This window comes from Ailuropoda melanoleuca, chromosome 9 (genome assembly GCF_002007445.2).
Source record: "Ailuropoda melanoleuca isolate Jingjing chromosome 9, ASM200744v2, whole genome shotgun sequence".
Classification (NCBI taxonomy): Eukaryota; Metazoa; Chordata; class Mammalia; order Carnivora; family Ursidae; genus Ailuropoda; species Ailuropoda melanoleuca.
The window spans coordinates 27,321,430-27,338,915 of record NC_048226.1 but is presented as its reverse complement, the minus strand read 5'-3'; the positions used below and the strand labels follow the sequence as shown (position 1 = coordinate 27,338,915).

General features: G+C 42.9%; 1 protein-coding gene across 1 annotated transcript in view; it reads right to left on the bottom strand.

Moving 5' to 3' along the window:
• The window catches only part of TMEM266 (transmembrane protein 266), a 119,049-nt gene extending 101,881 nt beyond the window's left edge, over positions 1-17,168 (bottom strand). Inside the window, exon 1 of the mRNA XM_034668911.1 lies at positions 17,040-17,168. The gene's annotated coding sequence lies outside the window, so the exon portion shown is untranslated. The remainder of the gene's footprint in view (positions 1-17,039) is intronic.
• Positions 17,169-17,486: the final 318 nt, after the last annotated feature.

Here is a 17,486-nt window from a genome sequence, read left to right as displayed (position 1 = left end):
TTTTACCCCAAAGATACAGATGTAGTAAAGAGAAGGGCCTTATGCACCCCAATGTTCATAGCAGCATTGTCCACAATAGCTAAATTGTGGAAGGAACCGAGATATTCTTCAACAGATGACTGGATTAAGAAGTTGTGGTCCATATATACAATGGAATATTACTCAGCTATCAGAAAGAACGAATTCTCAACATTTGCTGCAACATGGACGGCACTGGAGGAGATAATGCTAAGTGAAATAAGTCAAGCAGAGAAAGACAATTATCATATGATTTCTCTCATCTATGGAACATAAGAACTAGGATGATCGGTAGGGGAAGAAAGGGATAAAGAAAAGGGGGNGATAAAGAACGGGGGGTAATCAGAAGGGGGGAATGAAGCATGAGAGACTATGGACTCTGAGAAACAAACTGAGGGCTTCAGAGGGGAGGGGGGTGGGGGAGTGGGATAGACTGGTGATGGATAGTAAGGAGGGCATGTTTTGCATGGTGCACTGGGTGTTATACGCAACTAATGATTCATCGAACTTTACATCAGAAACCAGGTATGTACTGTATGATGACTAACATAATATAATAAAAACTCATTTAAAAAAAGAATACTAATATTTTTAGTTTTGAAAAAGAAGAACAATTCTTCCTTTGAGATGAGAGAAAGGGCAGGAAAATAGGGAAAGCTGTAGAGAAAAAACACTGATGGGAGAGACATTATTATAGTCACGTGGCTCCGGTGACATGTTCCTAAATCCATGTGATGTTGTCAGCCCCTTTGTCTCAGCTGTGCCATGGATCCTGCCCATGACCACAGTCAGCAGATTTATGGAATGGTGACCGTACAACTGATGAGGTGCTGGACGTGTTCACTTACATTCCCCATCCCACTAAATTTTCATAATAACTCTGCAAAGTATAGAGTTTTAGGCCCAGGTCACAGATATTTATGGAACTCATGTTCAGTGAGGTTAAGAAGCTTGCCTGGGTCTACACTGTCAGTGAGTGGCTGACCTAGAATTGGAATCCAAGTCCATCTAACTCTCCCAAAAGGAGCCTCAGCAACTTGGGATCCTGGTCACTCTATTCCCTTCTCACTGGTTTCAGATGTTTTGATCCAATATGGCTGGAACATCATCTTTAGTGAGCCTAGGCACAGGGCAAGGTGGTAGAGGCAGTTTTTGCCTACAAAATGCATTTAATTTGCATAATGTGACTCCCAGGGTCTTGAATGAATGAATGAGGAATAAAAAGGAAGTTTGGGAACCTGGAATGTAATATTCTGACATAAAACACATTATCCTCTTATTGAGAAGAGAAGGATCAGAAAGAAGCCAATACTGGCTTGCATCACAGGTTAACCCAACTAAAGATGGGACAATAACTTGTCCATAGTCAATGGTATGGCAGAAGAATACTATGGAGGTGTGTCTTCCTGTCATCTTCAGAGCTCAGTACACAAATGCCACCATAAGAATAATTTGGGTGGTAAACAGAGTGATTATGGGTGGGAGAGCCCTAAAAGAGAAACCTATCCCATGGAAAGCTACAAAGCTGTGAAGGTCCTGGGTCAGGAGACAGGTGGCCACACCAGCACAGAATAGCAGGTGGTGTGGGAACCAGCCCCACCTGTAGAGAACAGTACTCCCAGAGTGATCTCAATTAGAGGAGGGCAGGAGAGCCCAGTCTGGAATGGTGCTCTTAGGGATCTTAATAGAAGACATGATTGTGTATCACTGCTGCCACCAGACAGGGTGGCCTCTTGGTCATTACCAAGTTTCTTTATGATATCTTATAATTTGCACTTACAAATTGGGGCCTACTTAGTCTGTTGCTGTAGTTGACTCATATTTGTTTAGCATAACCGAAGACTCAGTCAAGCCTTGACATCTTTTCCAACTGCAGGAGCTGTAGTGGGTTGAAGAGCGTCTGCCCCCCAGCCCCAAGTTCATACCTACTCAGAACCTCAGGACACAACTTTATTTAGAAGTAGTTTGTAATAAGTTAAGACGAGGTCATACTAGATTAGGGTAAGCCCTTAGTCCAAAGACAGGTGTCCTGATAAAAGACAAAAGAGAAGTCATAGAGGAGAAGTCTACTTGAAGATAAAGGCAGATACAGCCATAAGCCAAGGAACACCTGGGGCCACCAAAAGAGGCAAGGAGAGATTCTCCTCTGGAGCCTTCGGGGGGAGTGTGGCTCTGCCAACACCTAGATCTTCTGGCCTCTGGAACTGTGAAGAAATAAATTTCTGTTCTTTTAAGCCACGTACTTTGTGGTGCTTTTTTACAGCAGCCCTAGGAAACTAACACAGGAGCTGAGGTTGTTCTCCTAAAGGGACATGTTGAGGGGCTCTCCAGCCCCTAGCAGCCCCTTAGGGTACCCCCATATATATAAGTACCAAGAAAAAATGTCTCCCAGATTTTGAATTGAGGGAGAAGTGTGATGTCTCCTGAGGTAGCATGGAGGGCTCAATGATAACAGTAGATAGAATCTGGAAGACCCAAAGGCTGCACATCAAAAGGTCTTATTGTACGGCTTTAGTTTGGCAAATTTACTAAGTGTCAGGATGTGGCCTCCAGTTTTGTCAATCTCAAGGTTGAGTTCACCTAAGCATGATTAGCTAAATCATGCTAATCAAACTCACAAGAAATAAAAATTAGGCTGCAAATGTATTCATCTGTACAGGTGTGAGAAAAAGACAAAGCTGCTCTTGCAGTATCCAAAATGCTCAGGTTAACGACCAGGGGCCAAGTCAGCACACCTGGAAGCTGATCAGTGACTGTAAGTTGCATGGATTCAAAGCAAGGAGGCAGAGTACTACCCAGTAAACAAAAAGGAGGGGACTCCATCCAGGCGTTGAGAAGACCAGTAACCTTCCCTGAACCACAGCAACGTATTTGTCTCCAGCACCAGAAAATTCAGGCTTGAAAGTCTGTGGCATTCACTACAAGTTTCTAGGTCTCTGGCTTCTGTTTATATTCTGGGGCCAACTGCCCCACATCTACCCACATAGCTTTCCTAGGTGTTAAATAATTAAGTCTAAACTTGCTACATTATACTTATGTTCTGAACTGGCCTCCCTAAGTCCACAAACCAGGTCGCCTTAACTAATGTACTGGGTTCTTCCAAATTCACATTTACAATTTGCTTATTCCCCTAATAACTAATACCACCTGTATGAAATTCCTCTGGCTGTTATAACAAATTACCACAAACTTGGTGGCTTAAGAGAACAGAAATTCATTCTCACAGTTCTGGAGGCCAAAGGTCCAAAATCAGTGTGTCAGTAAAGCTGTCCTTCTCTCTGGGGGAGAATCTGTTCCTTGCTCTTCCAGCTTCTGGTCGCTTCAGGTATTCCTTGGCTTGAATCCACATCCCTCTCTTCTGTCTTTGTGGTCACACTGTCATGTCCTCCTCTGCTCTGTGTCTAATCTCTCTCTGCCTCTCTCTTATGAGGACACCTGTGATAGTATTTTTCCAACCACTGATAATCCAGAATGATCTCATTTCAAAATCCTTCACTTAATCACATCTGAAAAGGCCCTTTTTCCAAATAAGGCAATACTCCCAAGTTTCAAGGATTTGAGGTGGATACCTTTTGGCCTACCACACCGCCATTTGTGGATTTTGAAGACTGGGACCCATCTGTCTTGATTTATCTTCAGTGTCTCATACACGAATGGACTGAATAGGTAAAGTAAAGCAATCTTATCTCTAAATTCTAAGGCATCTCACTACCACTAACTACTACCAACATCCCTCTAAAAGGTAATCCAGAACCTCTATACCAAAGACATCTCAAGCACAGGTCAACATGATAGGGTTTCATGTGTCCATGATTCAAAGAAAGAATATTTCTGACCGTGAATTCATCCCTTCAGGTCAATCTATCAGTATAAACGTAATCACAATCAGCATCATCTCTGACTATGATACCAAGTATCTTATGTGATTATCTTCTGCCCTACCCGTTCAAATCCTTTCCATCCTTTCAGGCCCAGCTAATGACCCACCTTCTTGGGAACCCCCCATGATACTTTCTTACCGTCACACCTCATGATCCTGTCCTCCTTTGAGTTCTTCCTGCCCTACCAGAGGAATCATTTCTCCCTGGGACTTGGTAAACTCTTCCTGAGTGGGATTTTCTTTCTCAAATAAGACTCAATGCATTAATATAGTATACTGTTGGAATTTTATAAAATAATTGTCGGTTGTTGAATGTAAAGGGAACTCTTGGTTGTTAGAGTGAAGATTACAGTCCACAACAAACGAAGACTGTTCTCTCTGCTGAGCCAGAAACAAAACAAAACAAAACAACACTGGTTTTCTTGGAGGGCCCAAGGAAGAGAGGATATTTGTTTTTGGTCAACTGACTTAGAAAATTAGGTGACTGTCTCCTGGAGGATGAGACGTTTAACAGTGAACTAGAAGAGAATGCTGTCTTGCATAACTGGTAACTGGTAAGACAGTCAGAAATCGACAGAAGTGATTTTCTAGCAAGAAGACTAGTGGGAACTACCGTCTTCCAGTAATGCACCAAAATGACCAACACAAAGAGAGAGAGGAGAGGCCTGCTATATGTTCTCTAGGCCTTTTAGAAAACATGGAGTTGTTCCTTTGGCCACATACATGCAAATCTACAAGAAAGGTGATATTATGGACATCAAGGAAATGGGCAGTGTAGAAAAAGGAACACACCACAAATCTTACCATGGCAAAACTGGAAGAGTCTACAATGTTACCCAGCATGTGGTTGAGATTGTTATAAACAAGTTAAGGGCAAGATTCTTGCCAAGAGAATTAATACATGTATTAATTAAGTGCTCTAAGAGCCGAGATAGTTTCCTGAAGTGTGTGAAGGAAAATGATAAGAAAAAGAAGGAAGCCAGACAGAAAGGTCCTTGGGTTCAACTGAAGTGCCAGCCTGCTTCAACCAGAGAAATACACTTTATGAGAACCAATGGAAAGGAGCCTGAGCAGTGGGAACCCATTCTCTATGAATTCATGGCATGGTAAGTGTAAAAACAAACAAACAAACAAATAACAGACCTCAAGATTGTGAAAAAAAGAAAAAAAGAAAGACGACCCTGGTTCCTGGAGTCACATTTCAACTACAAGCCGGGATCTTCATATTGCTAAATACAATGCTCAACCACCTTAGACACAGACACAACTGATCATTCGTTCCTCCTGGAAACACTCTCTTCTCTCTACTTTCAGGAGACCATACCATCTAGTTTTTCTCTCTCCTCACCAGATGTTTTTTCTCAGTTTTCCTTGCTAGGTCCTTGTCCTCTTCCTCTTGACCTCTAAATGTTGACATGCCCCAGGGCTCTTTACTCAGACCTTTTATCCATCTATGCTCCCTGCCAGGGCCTAAGTGAGCTCACTCAATCTCACGGCTTAAAATGTCATCCACACATGCTGTCTTCAAAATTTTTACCTCCAGCCCCATCCTTTCCCCTGAAATCCATATTTGCATATCCAACTGCCTACCTGACATCTTCGGTTAGACATCTCCTAGACTGTAAAAATGAAAACTGAAACATAACTCTTCATTCCCCCCCACCTAAAATCTCCTCCTCCTTTATCTCTTCCTCAAAAAATGGCAACTTCCTCCTTCCAGTTGCTCAGGCCCAAAACACTGATGCTCACCTTGACTCCTCTTTTTCTCTCCTATCCCACACCCAATCCATCGGCAAATCCTACTGGCTCTAGCTTCAAAATATATCTGGAATCCAACCACTTGACCCCCTTCCACTGAAGGAGGTCCAAGCCACTGTCCTCTCTCACCTGGACTACCAAAGTAGCCTCCTCACTGCTCTCCTGTTTCCTCTCCTACCCCTGCAGTCTACGTCCACACAGCAACCAAGTACACCTTCTAAAACAAATTAAATCATGTTGCTCCTCTGCCCTCAATTATCCAAAAGTGTCTCAACAAATTTTAAATAAAATCCAAATTCTCACCATGGAATACAAGGCCCTGCAAACTCCCTTTCCAGTTTTATTTCCTATCCACTTATCACAGCACTCTCCTTATACAGGTCTTAAAATATAAAACATAATAGGTATAAAGAGGAAATTGTGACATCAATAATATAAATTCTGTGGGTGGAGGTGTAATGGAGTAGAAGTTTTGTATTTAATGGATACAAAGTTTTAGTTTTGTGAGATGACAAGAGTACCAGAGATGGGTGGTATTGATGATAGCGTAACAATGTGAATGTATTTGAGGTCACTTAACTCTGCACTTAAGGATAGCTAAAATGGTAAATTTCGTTATGTGTATGTAACCATAATTAAAATTTTTAAAAAATCATGCATAATATGCCTCAAAGGATAGGCACAGAAGGTAAATAATAACTATAGTAGGATTATAGATGATTTTTTCCTTATTGCTAAAAGTGTTTCCAATTTATGTATTACTTACGTGTGATTTTTATGTATTACTTCTACAATAGAAATACATCAAAAGCTGTGTATAAAACTTCCACCTGAAACTTATATAACTTACACAAACACAGGAAGAGACTCATATAGAGAACTGGTGGTTGCTAGAGGTGTGCGGGGTGGGGGCTAGGCAAAATAGATGAAGGGGGAAGAAAACCATTATACCTAGTATAGCATTTAACTACATAAAAATCTGGAAATAAACCATATGTGTCACTAGCTATGAACCCGAAACACCCCACTGAGTGTCATCAATTTTAATGGACTCATTTCCAAAGGAACTGGACAGGAGGTCTTTAATCTAAATGTAGGAGTGCTCAGATTTTCAAGTGCAGACTGTGGATGCTACCTGACACAGGCCAATCATGCTATAGATGAACAAGCTGTTGTAAAAACTCCGAACATCTCTGCACTGTGTCATTTGATAATGTGGTGTCTTTTGACACAGACCAAGCTACAGAGCTGCCTACAGTGTATAATTAAGGGTTTCGGATGTACTCCTGCCAAATGCCATTCATCTATGCTTGACTCTTCCAACAACTATAACCGAAGTATAATTTGTAAAGCGAGATCACTGTGTGAATTATTTTGTCCTGCTGTTTTAAGGCACTGCACAGTTCAGAGTAATTATTCTGGGATCCCTAAACCACAAAGCCTAATCCCCTTATTTGATAGGAAAGGATGCCAGGACTCAGAAGGGTGAAGTGACTCGTCCAGAGTTACACTTCTAGTGCATGGAATAGTATATGGGCTAGACTCTAGAAATTCTTATGCCTTAATCTGATGCTCCAGTCTCAATGTAGTTACAACTAGAAATGACTTTATAGTTTTTGTCCATAGACTGCAGAGCTTTCTGGTTACACTTTCAAGAACTACCTCATTTCAGCAATTAAGACTAAGTTTCAGGTGTTTAAAAAAAAGAACCACTTTCGAAGGCAGATAGATTCCTGATAATCAGGCAAAATCTGAGTTGAGTGTGATATTTACATCTGTAAAATATTCTGTTTAGAAACTTAAATTGTCTTTTTTGTTCCATCTAACCAATCCTCACAGCCATCCTGAGATAAACGGAGCAGATATAAGGACCCTGATACTTACAGAAGAGGTGAGCCACAGGTTCTAGAGATAATGAACAGGAGCCTATATGACCTGAGGTGGTACGGAAAGGGGAATGTACAATGGACTAGTCAGGAAAACTAGGTTCTATGTTCTAGTTCTGCCACTAACTAGTAACTTGACCTTGGACAAGTCATTTGCCTCTCTGGGTCCAGTTTCTTCGTCTATACAATGAGGATGCAAAATGTGTTAGCTGGGGCTATGAAAACAAATACATATACTAAATGGCTTAAACAACAGAAATTTTTTTCTCACAGTTCCGGAGGCTAGCAATTCAAGGTGAGGTACCAGCATGGTCAGATTCTGGTCATGGGTTGTAGATGGCCACCTTCTTACTGTGTCCTCAAAGGGTGAAGAGAATGAAAGAGAAATCTTTCTCTTCTTCTTCCTCTTTTTAAAAAAATTGTTATTTTTTTAGTAATCTCTGCAGCCAACATGGGGCTTGAACTCACAACCCTGAGATTGAGTTGCATGCTCTTCTGACTGAGCCAGCCGGCACCCCTCGCTTTCTCTTGTTAGAAGGCCATTGTACTATTAGATTAGGATTCCCTCCTTATGACCTCATTTAACCTTAAGTACCTTCTGAAAACCCTATCTCCAGTCATGTTGGGGGTTAGGGATTCAACATATGCATTTTAGGAGGGACACAATTCAGTCCATCATGGTTTCTGGAGTTCCTTAGCACAAGTCTGGAACACAGAAGATGTTCACAGTTGTCTGTGGAATGAGTAATTCTACCTTGCCTCCCAGATTCAAGAAACTGCGCAAGGCCTATTTCTAGACCATTGGTCAGTGATCACCTTGAAGGTCTGTATGCTTTCCCTTTTCAAAGGCAATTACAAGCCAAAGGTGATCTTTGGCCAAAGCAGGTCTCTCACAAGGTTGGAGCCTTAATGCTTTTTTCAGAAAGTGGTACATTTAACTGTTACTTTCGGCCTTTGGGTATGACGTGCAATCTGTGCTACTGCACTTAGAACGTACAGCTAAATTTTCTAACAACCACGAAGATTACTGAGCAAGTGGGGCCCTTCACCAAAGCACAAAGTACCTAGTCAGTCCTACTTCACCCCTGAAGCACCTGAACGTGCTGTCTTAGAGCAGCTTTAGGGTCAGAAGCAGCCTCTGGTAGGGAAAGCCAGCTTACCTCAGGTCAAATATAATTCCCCCCAATGGTAATCAACTCAGAGCTCTCCAGTCGTTATTTTTTGGTTTAATAGACTTATTGTCAAAAGCAGAAAAGTATTTTGGGCACTTAAATACGATTCCAACAAAAATATTCCGAGGATGATTGGAATATTGCATTGGAGTTGTTGTGTTCACACGCAAGAACTTTAGGAGTAGATGGTCTGAATTTCTGTAACTACTGTATTGGCTTATTTCTCCTTATTCATAATACAATCCATAACTGCTTATACAGAGGTTCCCCCAATTGTAACGGTTCAACCTACCTATGATCTTTTGATTTCATGACAGTGCAAAAGCAGTATGCATTCAATAGAAAGCATACTTCGAATTTTGATTTTGGACCTTTTCCCGGGCTAGTGATGTGCAGGACAATATTTCTTGCTGTGGGGCAGCAGCAGCAAGTGGCAGCTCCCAGTCAGCCACAAGACCGCCAGGGTAAATAACCAACACGTTTACAACCATTTGGTACCCCTACAACCCTTACTTTGTTCACCTAGTGTATTCAGCAAATTACATGAGATATTCAACACTTGATTATAAAATAGGCTTTGCATTAGATGATCTAACCCAACTGCAGGCTAATGTAAGTGTTTTAAGCATGTTTAAGGTGCGCTACGGTAAGCTATGATGTCTGGTGGTAGGCTACATTAAATGCATTTTCCACTTAACAACATTTTCAACTTACAATGGCGTTACGTACCAAAGATCTGTAGATGCTGAATTTTCTGTGTTAGTAATTTCAAACCCAAATCTATCTTTCCTATTATAATTTTCATCTTCATTTGATCCAAACTGTCCAAATTCTGATATTCTCTGAACTGGGAACATACTGAGTTATCTGGATTGATCCTATAGAGCAGTGGTTCTCAAATGGGGATGATTTCGTGTACCCTACAGGACATCCAGCAATGTTTGGAGACATTTTTGATTATCACAGCTGGGGTGGAGGGTGGTTGTGCAATTGGCACTCATTTTGCTTGGGAGGGATGGCATCAGGACAGAAAAAAGTCCCAAACACTGTATAAAGTCCTATCAGCTTCCCAGGTTGGGAGAATTTCAAACTCCTTTTAAAAAGAATTAAGTTATTCCCTGTGTTCCCATTATTTTAGTGATTTCTATATATCCCTCCTCATTCCAAAATTGTTCTGAGGTGGTTAACTCTCCCTGTTGTGTTGACTCAATTTTCCCATATAAAGCTTACATAGGCTTTAGGACTGATCAATACAAGTTTCAGTTTAGGAGGAAAAATGATTCTGGAAGGACCAAGAAAAACTATCATGTTTTGGCAGTTAGAAGATAGGAGTTAGGGGCGCCTGGGTGGCACATTAAGCGTCTGCCTTTGGCTCAGGGCGTGATCCCGGCGTTATGAGATCGAGCCCCACATCAGGCTCCTCCTCTGGGAGCCTGCTTCTTCCTCTCCCACTCCCCCTGCTTGTGTTCCCTCTCTCTCTGGCTGTCTCTATCTTGGTCGAATAAATAAATAAAATCTTAAAAAAAAAAAAAGAAGATAGGAGTTAAATTCCTAGTATGTATATAGCACTAAATGCTGAGAAGGATATTTTTTAAAAGTATAAATCACAGCTGGTGTCTGTAAGTAATTTATAATTTGCCTGAGAGAGATAGGCTCAGTGCCCAAGGGAGGATGGCTCCATTACACACAGCCTGTGCTCAGGGCCTTGAGGCGGGCACAGCCCCAGTGCTCTCCCTCCTCTGGCCAGGGAAGGAGGGGTAGAGCAGGAAGGGGTGAAGGTGGTCCTCAAGTGGGGACTGCACGGATAAGGGCTTGGAAGTGGGCACACACTAGAAAATCTGGGTGCAGTAAGTAAGCTAGTTAAGAGCTAAAGTTATGGTTTTATTCTGCAGATACAAGGGAGCCTCTGAAGGTATCCAAACAAGTTAAAATGATTAAAGATGGCATTTACTAAGCGCTTACTCTTTACTAGGCACATTCATTTAATTTCTTCCTGACAGCCCTGTGGCCTAGGTACTCTTCTTCCCGTTTTACGGATGTAGAAACTGAGGCTCAGGGGGGTTAAAGAACTCACTCAAGTCACACAGTTAGCAAGTATTAGAGCCAGGGTTCAAGCCCATAGAACCCACAGAACCCACACTCTTAACCACTTCTCCAGGCTGCCTCTCGATAAGAAAGGAATAATGAGAGAGGAAAAGACCAGACACGTTTGGGAGGGTGCTGCCAACAGAGCATTTCAAGTAGAAGTCGATAGGGTCAGATGTTGCTGAGCCATCAGGAACGAAATCTGAGAAACAGCCATTGGATCTGTGATTAGGCAATCATGGGTGACCTTTAAGAGTTCTGTTTCAGTAGAGGGGTAGGGACAGGGGTTTCTTGTAGGGTATCATGGGAGAAGTGACAGCAGAGAGAGCCCCAGGAAAGAAACTGACAATGAAAGGACAGGGAGAGATGGGAGAGAAATTCCCAACCTTTTCTTTTGAAACAGTGGAACACTTTCTTTAATTGAGGGACTAAGATATATTCACCCTGTTCTTTTGTTTTGAAGGGCAAGACTAACAAATTTCAGTAGGCTTGGTTAAAGGAGAATTAGCAAGTGTTACAGAAATTGTTTATTAAAAACACTGCATCAAATTGAGGTACAACACAAAGGTTTAACTGTTTGAAGGGAAATTGTTATAGAGAAAGGTTACTTGACCTCTTGACCTTATATATACACTGCCTGGCTGGGCCAGATGGCAGTTTGGTAACTAAGGTAGGAGATCATGAGAGAATCACAGATCAAAGAACTTACTTCAGACCTGTTTTGAGCCGAGAGAGCAGCTGAAAGCAATGTGTGTGTTACGGTTTTAGACGGAAATCCAGAGAACAGCTGCCTGATTCCAACCCCGACTTTCAAACACCTGGGCTGCAAAGGGCAGACTACTTATTAAAATTCTTTGTTTTAATGAGCTGTGGGAAACTGAATTATCAGCCCTTGTTCTAGCTACTGGGTACTTTTTATGACAAATCAAAAGCAGTTTTAGGGAGGCTACATTTTTTTTGAAGGGGAATTCTCTCCTGGCGGGTAATTCAGACTGCCTAAGGCAGTAATTAAAGCCTGGAGGAAGAGGAGAGGAGGAGGTGAAGGAGGGGAGGAGGGCTCCCCATGGCTGAGGAGCACTTTCACCGACCTTATCCCATAACCATGAACTCCCTCCAGTATCCCAGTATACTCAATTCTAAAGTGTTCTAAGTCTGAATCATTCCCCCCAATACCCACCATTTTGCTTGGGCCCATGAACTACTGCAAACAAAAGATGTATGACCAGAGTCTGGGACTGCTTGGACCGAAAGAACCTGTCTGTGATGCTATTGATAGATGCTTCCTGCCAAAACTCAGACACATGAGCTAAGTGCTTGGGCAATGAACTCTCACACTCTGGCTTAAACAGGAAAGATACCAACAGGTATTTAATCTTTAAAAAATGCAACAGTTTGATGCTGGTGGTGCAGTGATTAGTCTACCGTGTGAATGTCCATGGATTCTTTTTCCTTTCTAGTAACTTAGGCCACTAGGAAAGTTGGTGGAATCTGGTGTCTTCTTTGGAAGTCTTCAAAAAACATGTATGTCAAATAGAGGGGAACCCGAACAGGTCTCCTCTTCATCCCTGGCCATCTCCCCATGTACTTTTTGCTGCCTTATCACACACCCCGGCCCTCAGGTGACTTTCTTTCCATCTTCCTTTGCCTACCTGGGAGGTTTCTCTCCCTGACAACCATTTAGGAAAAGATCCCTCCTGATTTTTCTCTACTTCCCTTGCTATTCCCCCAAACACACACATAGAGTCTTTGCATTTTAGAGTTTCACTGCTCACTACCGGGAAGTGTAAGGGCTAACAAAAACAAGGAGAGTAGGAGGCTGGAAGGATTCAAGGATGCCACAGTGACTTGTCAGTTCTTTTCCACAACATCAGGGTTGGGAGTGAACAAAATAGACAAAATCCCTGTGCTCTGGAGCATTCATTACCTGGGGGAGACGGACAATAAACAAAACAACCAATTTATATGGTAAACTAGGAGAGGGATTACTGAATGAAACCAAAGCAGGGAGGAGGGCTAAGAATGATTTTGGGAGAGGGCTTAGTTTTAAAGGAGTAGTTAGACTTTGAGCAAAGCCAAAAGGAGGTGAGGGGGCAAACAAAGCAGGTATCTGTGGGAAGGGCATTCCAGGAGAGAGAACCACTAGTGTTAAGGCTCTGAGGCAGGGGGAGCAGCAAGGAGCTCAGTGTGGATGGTCAGAGGCAAAGCGCTCTTCATTCTGCAATCAGAAGGAAAAAGCCCAAGTCCAAGCCACTGATCAGGGCTTGAATCTCAGCTTGGCTCCTTAAATCTCATGCACCTTGGACTCTGTCTCTCCTCATCTATACACAGTTAACCACAAAGGATAATTGCAGAGGGTTAAAAGAGATACAGAATGTAAAAATACCTATCACAGGACATGGATTGTGCCCAGTTCTTACCCACCACACATTAGTCCCTTGCCTCTTCCCCCAGTTACAGGGCTCCTCTCATCTAGCTCCCACAGTGGCTGAAAACGTAGCTAGAAGTATGCCATTCATGGGCCACTAAGAGTGCAAGATACATTACCCTGTGGAAAGAAAAAAAAACCCTGCAAACCATATTCATCTATGTGTAGTATGGCTGGCAAACAGGAACATGTCAGAATCCACATTAAAAAATCTGGAATTCACACCAAACTATTTACTGACTATTGCTGAGGGGTAAGATTACTAAAGATTCTAGCCATTGACCTTTTACCTTCTACATTTATGTAATGCTTAAGCATTTTACAATGAGTACACACTATGTTTACAAGTAGAAATCACAGCATAGGCTAGTGTTGATTCGGGAGAAGTGATTCCCTGACCCTCTCCTGGATCAGTATTGAGTAGCCACTATTCCACCTCGCTTTTCCAAGCAAGGCCTGCCTCGTGGGACCTAACTTTAGGAACCCTCACACCTTCTATGTGGGGAAATTGGGTGCAAATAAAGCCAAAGGGAGCTACAGGGTTCACCGATGAAGGTCCTATGGGCGTGTGCCTGGCCAGCAACTGGGAACTCTGGTACAGTTTGGAAAGGGGATGGCTTAACTCATGGATTGTGAACCATTTTCTTAATAAAATTAAAACTCTTGCAATGGCTGCCACTAAGGAGAGAGAAAGACTGATGAAAATAAAGTATCTTAAAGTAGGCTGACTGTGAACTTCTTTTATGATTCAAGATTGTTGACACTGAAAAAAAAAATCTCATTTTAAAGAATACCAAGATAAGAATACTAAAACAAAAAACACATTTCACAACTAAGAAGATTACAAGGTCAAAGAGAGACAAATAAGCCAGTTTCCAGTGTCTTACTCAATGATGCATTAAAATGTGCATTACAATCAGTCACTGCAATGCATGCTACCTATAGCTTGGAAAAATTTTAGTTGTTTTCCTCACCTCCAAAAAAACCCAGAAAGACACTTGGTGAGGGGAAAAAATAATACTTAAGCATCCATAGTTGACCATATGGTTTTTCCCAGTTTAGACATATGATTCAAGAAAAAAAAATGTAGTCCAGAAACATTTTTACATTCTTCAGATTGACCACTGCACCTAAAAGGATGCTCAGCTCTGATTAAATAAAATCCTGCTTGAATGGAATTGAGTAGACGTCTACTTCTTGGATGCTTTTTAATTATGAGATTTCTGACTAAAGAAAATAGTGATGCTCTACATAGGAAAACCCATTTCCTCTCCAGAAATCACCCAATACCTCCCTTAACTTTCTGCTGTTTCCCCAGTAACATCAGGACTCATCTTGAGTTTATCTGATCATAGACTGGAAATCCTCAGGGCAGAAGACTCCATCTCAGCATTTCCATAAACACCAGGAAATATGCTCTTCTAAAACCCAGTGTTTTCCATGAGGCAAAATGGTTATCCAAGTTGCTTTACTGTCAACACAACAAAGTATAATGACAAAAGTAAGATCATTTCTAAAACCAGTTGTATTGCCCAAGGAAGAAAATAGAGCTAACAGAATTTGTAAGAGAGTCTTATATTCCTACCTAATATTAGCCATCAATTTATAATTAAAAGCTGTAATTTCCATGGGATATAATTTTCAAATAATCCCTTATATTTACATATACCTTTCTCACTACCATCTTAAATATGTGACCTGAATATAAAAGTTTGTAGCCCCATTGAGTGGATTTTCCATTGATGCGACTATAGCAATTTCTAAGTCTATGAGAACTACTGGAATGTGCAGCAAAATCCAGTATTTACATTATAATAATTCACTTGTAAAAAAAGATTAAGTATACATCCATAGCTGAATGCACAGATTCTAAGATTTTCAAGTGAATAATTGCTACTATCGTAGAAAGACTGGATTATGGTCCATGACTGGTCTGTATTCCTTCACCACATTAAGGCACTCACATACGAGTGTGATAGACAATGTTGTTCTTATGACTGGCACTGAGACCAGAAGCCAGTACGCAGGGTGGCAAGAAGACTGGAGTGGGATGCGATAATGAAAAACATGAGTGATTCATTCTATCTGATGCACATACAATCTATAGATTTAAATCTGAAGGGAAACAACTTTTTTGAACTTAACCGCTTATCTGAGTTAAATGAAAGCATGTCTAGGATACCATTTTTTATAGGCTCAGTGCCACCTCAAAAAATTCCACACAGACCCATTCTGAAAACCGTTTCTCTTAATGGAAATCCACAAAGATTGATGCGGAATCTATGAAATGGAAAATCAGATCCAAGCATGTACGCTCTTGCATAAACTTGATCTTAATTAAAATACAGATGCAGTAGCAGCACCAGGGTTAAAGGTCCTTCCCAATGCCCCTCCACCCCAGCAATCAGAGGCACTTGAGTTTGCATCTTTATTCTGATTCTTGACTGTGTGACCTTGGGCACGTTAGCTAAACTTTCTTAGTCTTACCTTCTTCATCTTCAACATGGAGATAATAAGTTTGTTGTGGAGATTAAATGAGATCATGCACAAACACCCTTTAGCTCTGTACTTGGCACATATGAGTATTTAAGAATGTGTCCTCATGATTAGATGTGGCACACTGACTATAGATTACAAGCAATTAGTTCTGCTGCCATATCCCAATGACTTGTGATACCCATATTCACTTTATGCTTCTTGTTTGTTCTATTCTTTTTACCACAGAATGGGGGGGAGGGGCAGAGAAAGGTAATCAGTTACATATATCCCACTTTTTGGACTGCTGCTTGAAGCAAGGGGAAAAGCTAGGAAATTGGTAACCTAGACACTGAAAAGAAATTCAGTCTTTAGGATATGATGTTATAAGTATATGGGATATATACAAATCATGCAATTTATAATATACGGAGCATCAAATCATAGATTAAATTTTAAAAGAGCAAATGACAAGCAATATTAAAGAAGACAGGAAGAAGCAGTATGGGCCTATCGCTAAGTATTAGTGACTGAACCAGGAATTGGTGGGCTAGATTATGGAAGATTTCATGGGGTCTGACTTCCAACAGGTGGCAAGCTTTAGTCATCTTCAGATGCAAAACCTTAATGAGTTTGAGTATGCAAGTCTCGAGGATCCTGTTCAAGGCCTCCTCTCGGCAATCACGGGAAACAATTTTCTGGCCTTAAGCCTCCTTGGCAAGTAAGCAAGCAGGGAGAACTATGTGCACCTGTGTCCCCTGAAGGGAATTCTGGCCTGACGGTGAAAGCCCACCATCCTTTCCTGACAGCACATCCTGCCGCTGTAGCGCCTCCAGACAAATGGGGGAAGCCCACTAGGAAGTGGTCACGACCAACCAAGCCACAAATGCCCAGGGTGTGGGATTTCCACCTCAGTACCACGCCTGAAAACCGAAAATAGGCGCCACTCAACCCATACTGCAATGGGATTCCCCCCAGCAGCAATCCACCCCCCCACACACCCCGGCTTGCATGTTTTATTAATAAATGCAAGATGGCACACGGAGCAAGAATGGGAGGTAAAGCTTCTGCAGCTGGACCCGAACCAGAGCAGTTTGCAAAAATAAATAAGAAGCATGTGACAAGAAGCAGATCCCCACGCTGGAGCTGAAGCCCTGGATCGCCCCACGCACCCTCGTCTTGCTCCCCCCGCGAGTGGCGATGAAGGTCAGTGGTAAGATCCCAGCCCTCCCGGGCACGAACCCCGCAAATCTTGACCGGCCCCCACCACCGCCCTGGCCACAGGAGCCGGGCATCGAGGCGGGGAAGCCCTGGCCACGGCCGGCTTCGAGGGCACATACCTGCTGCCTGGGCTCGGGATCCTCTCGGCTCTGCAGCGGCGCGGGCCGCAGCTCGCGCTACCGGGGCTCCCCTGTCCGCCCCCCCCCCCGCCCCCTCGCGGCTCCGCCGTTCCCTCTGCTCCTCCGCCCACCGCGCTTGGGGGCGCGCGCGCGGTCTCGCTCGGGCGGCTCGCCGGGCCCGCGCCTGCGCCCTTGCATTCCGCCGTGCGCGCGCGCGCGCCCGTGCTGGCTACGAAGCGGCGGCGCGGCTGTCTAGGAAACCGGGGCCTCGGCGGGTCCGATTGGCGGCCGGGACCCGGCAGGGGGCGGTGGCTGGGCAGCCAGCAGGACCCGAACACAGCGTACCGGCGTCGTGGCGTGAGTGAGGGGTCGCGCGGCCGAGTTGGGGGGCCCGAGTGTGCGCGTATGGAGAGGAGGGGGTCGCGAATGGAAAGTCTGAGGTGGAGG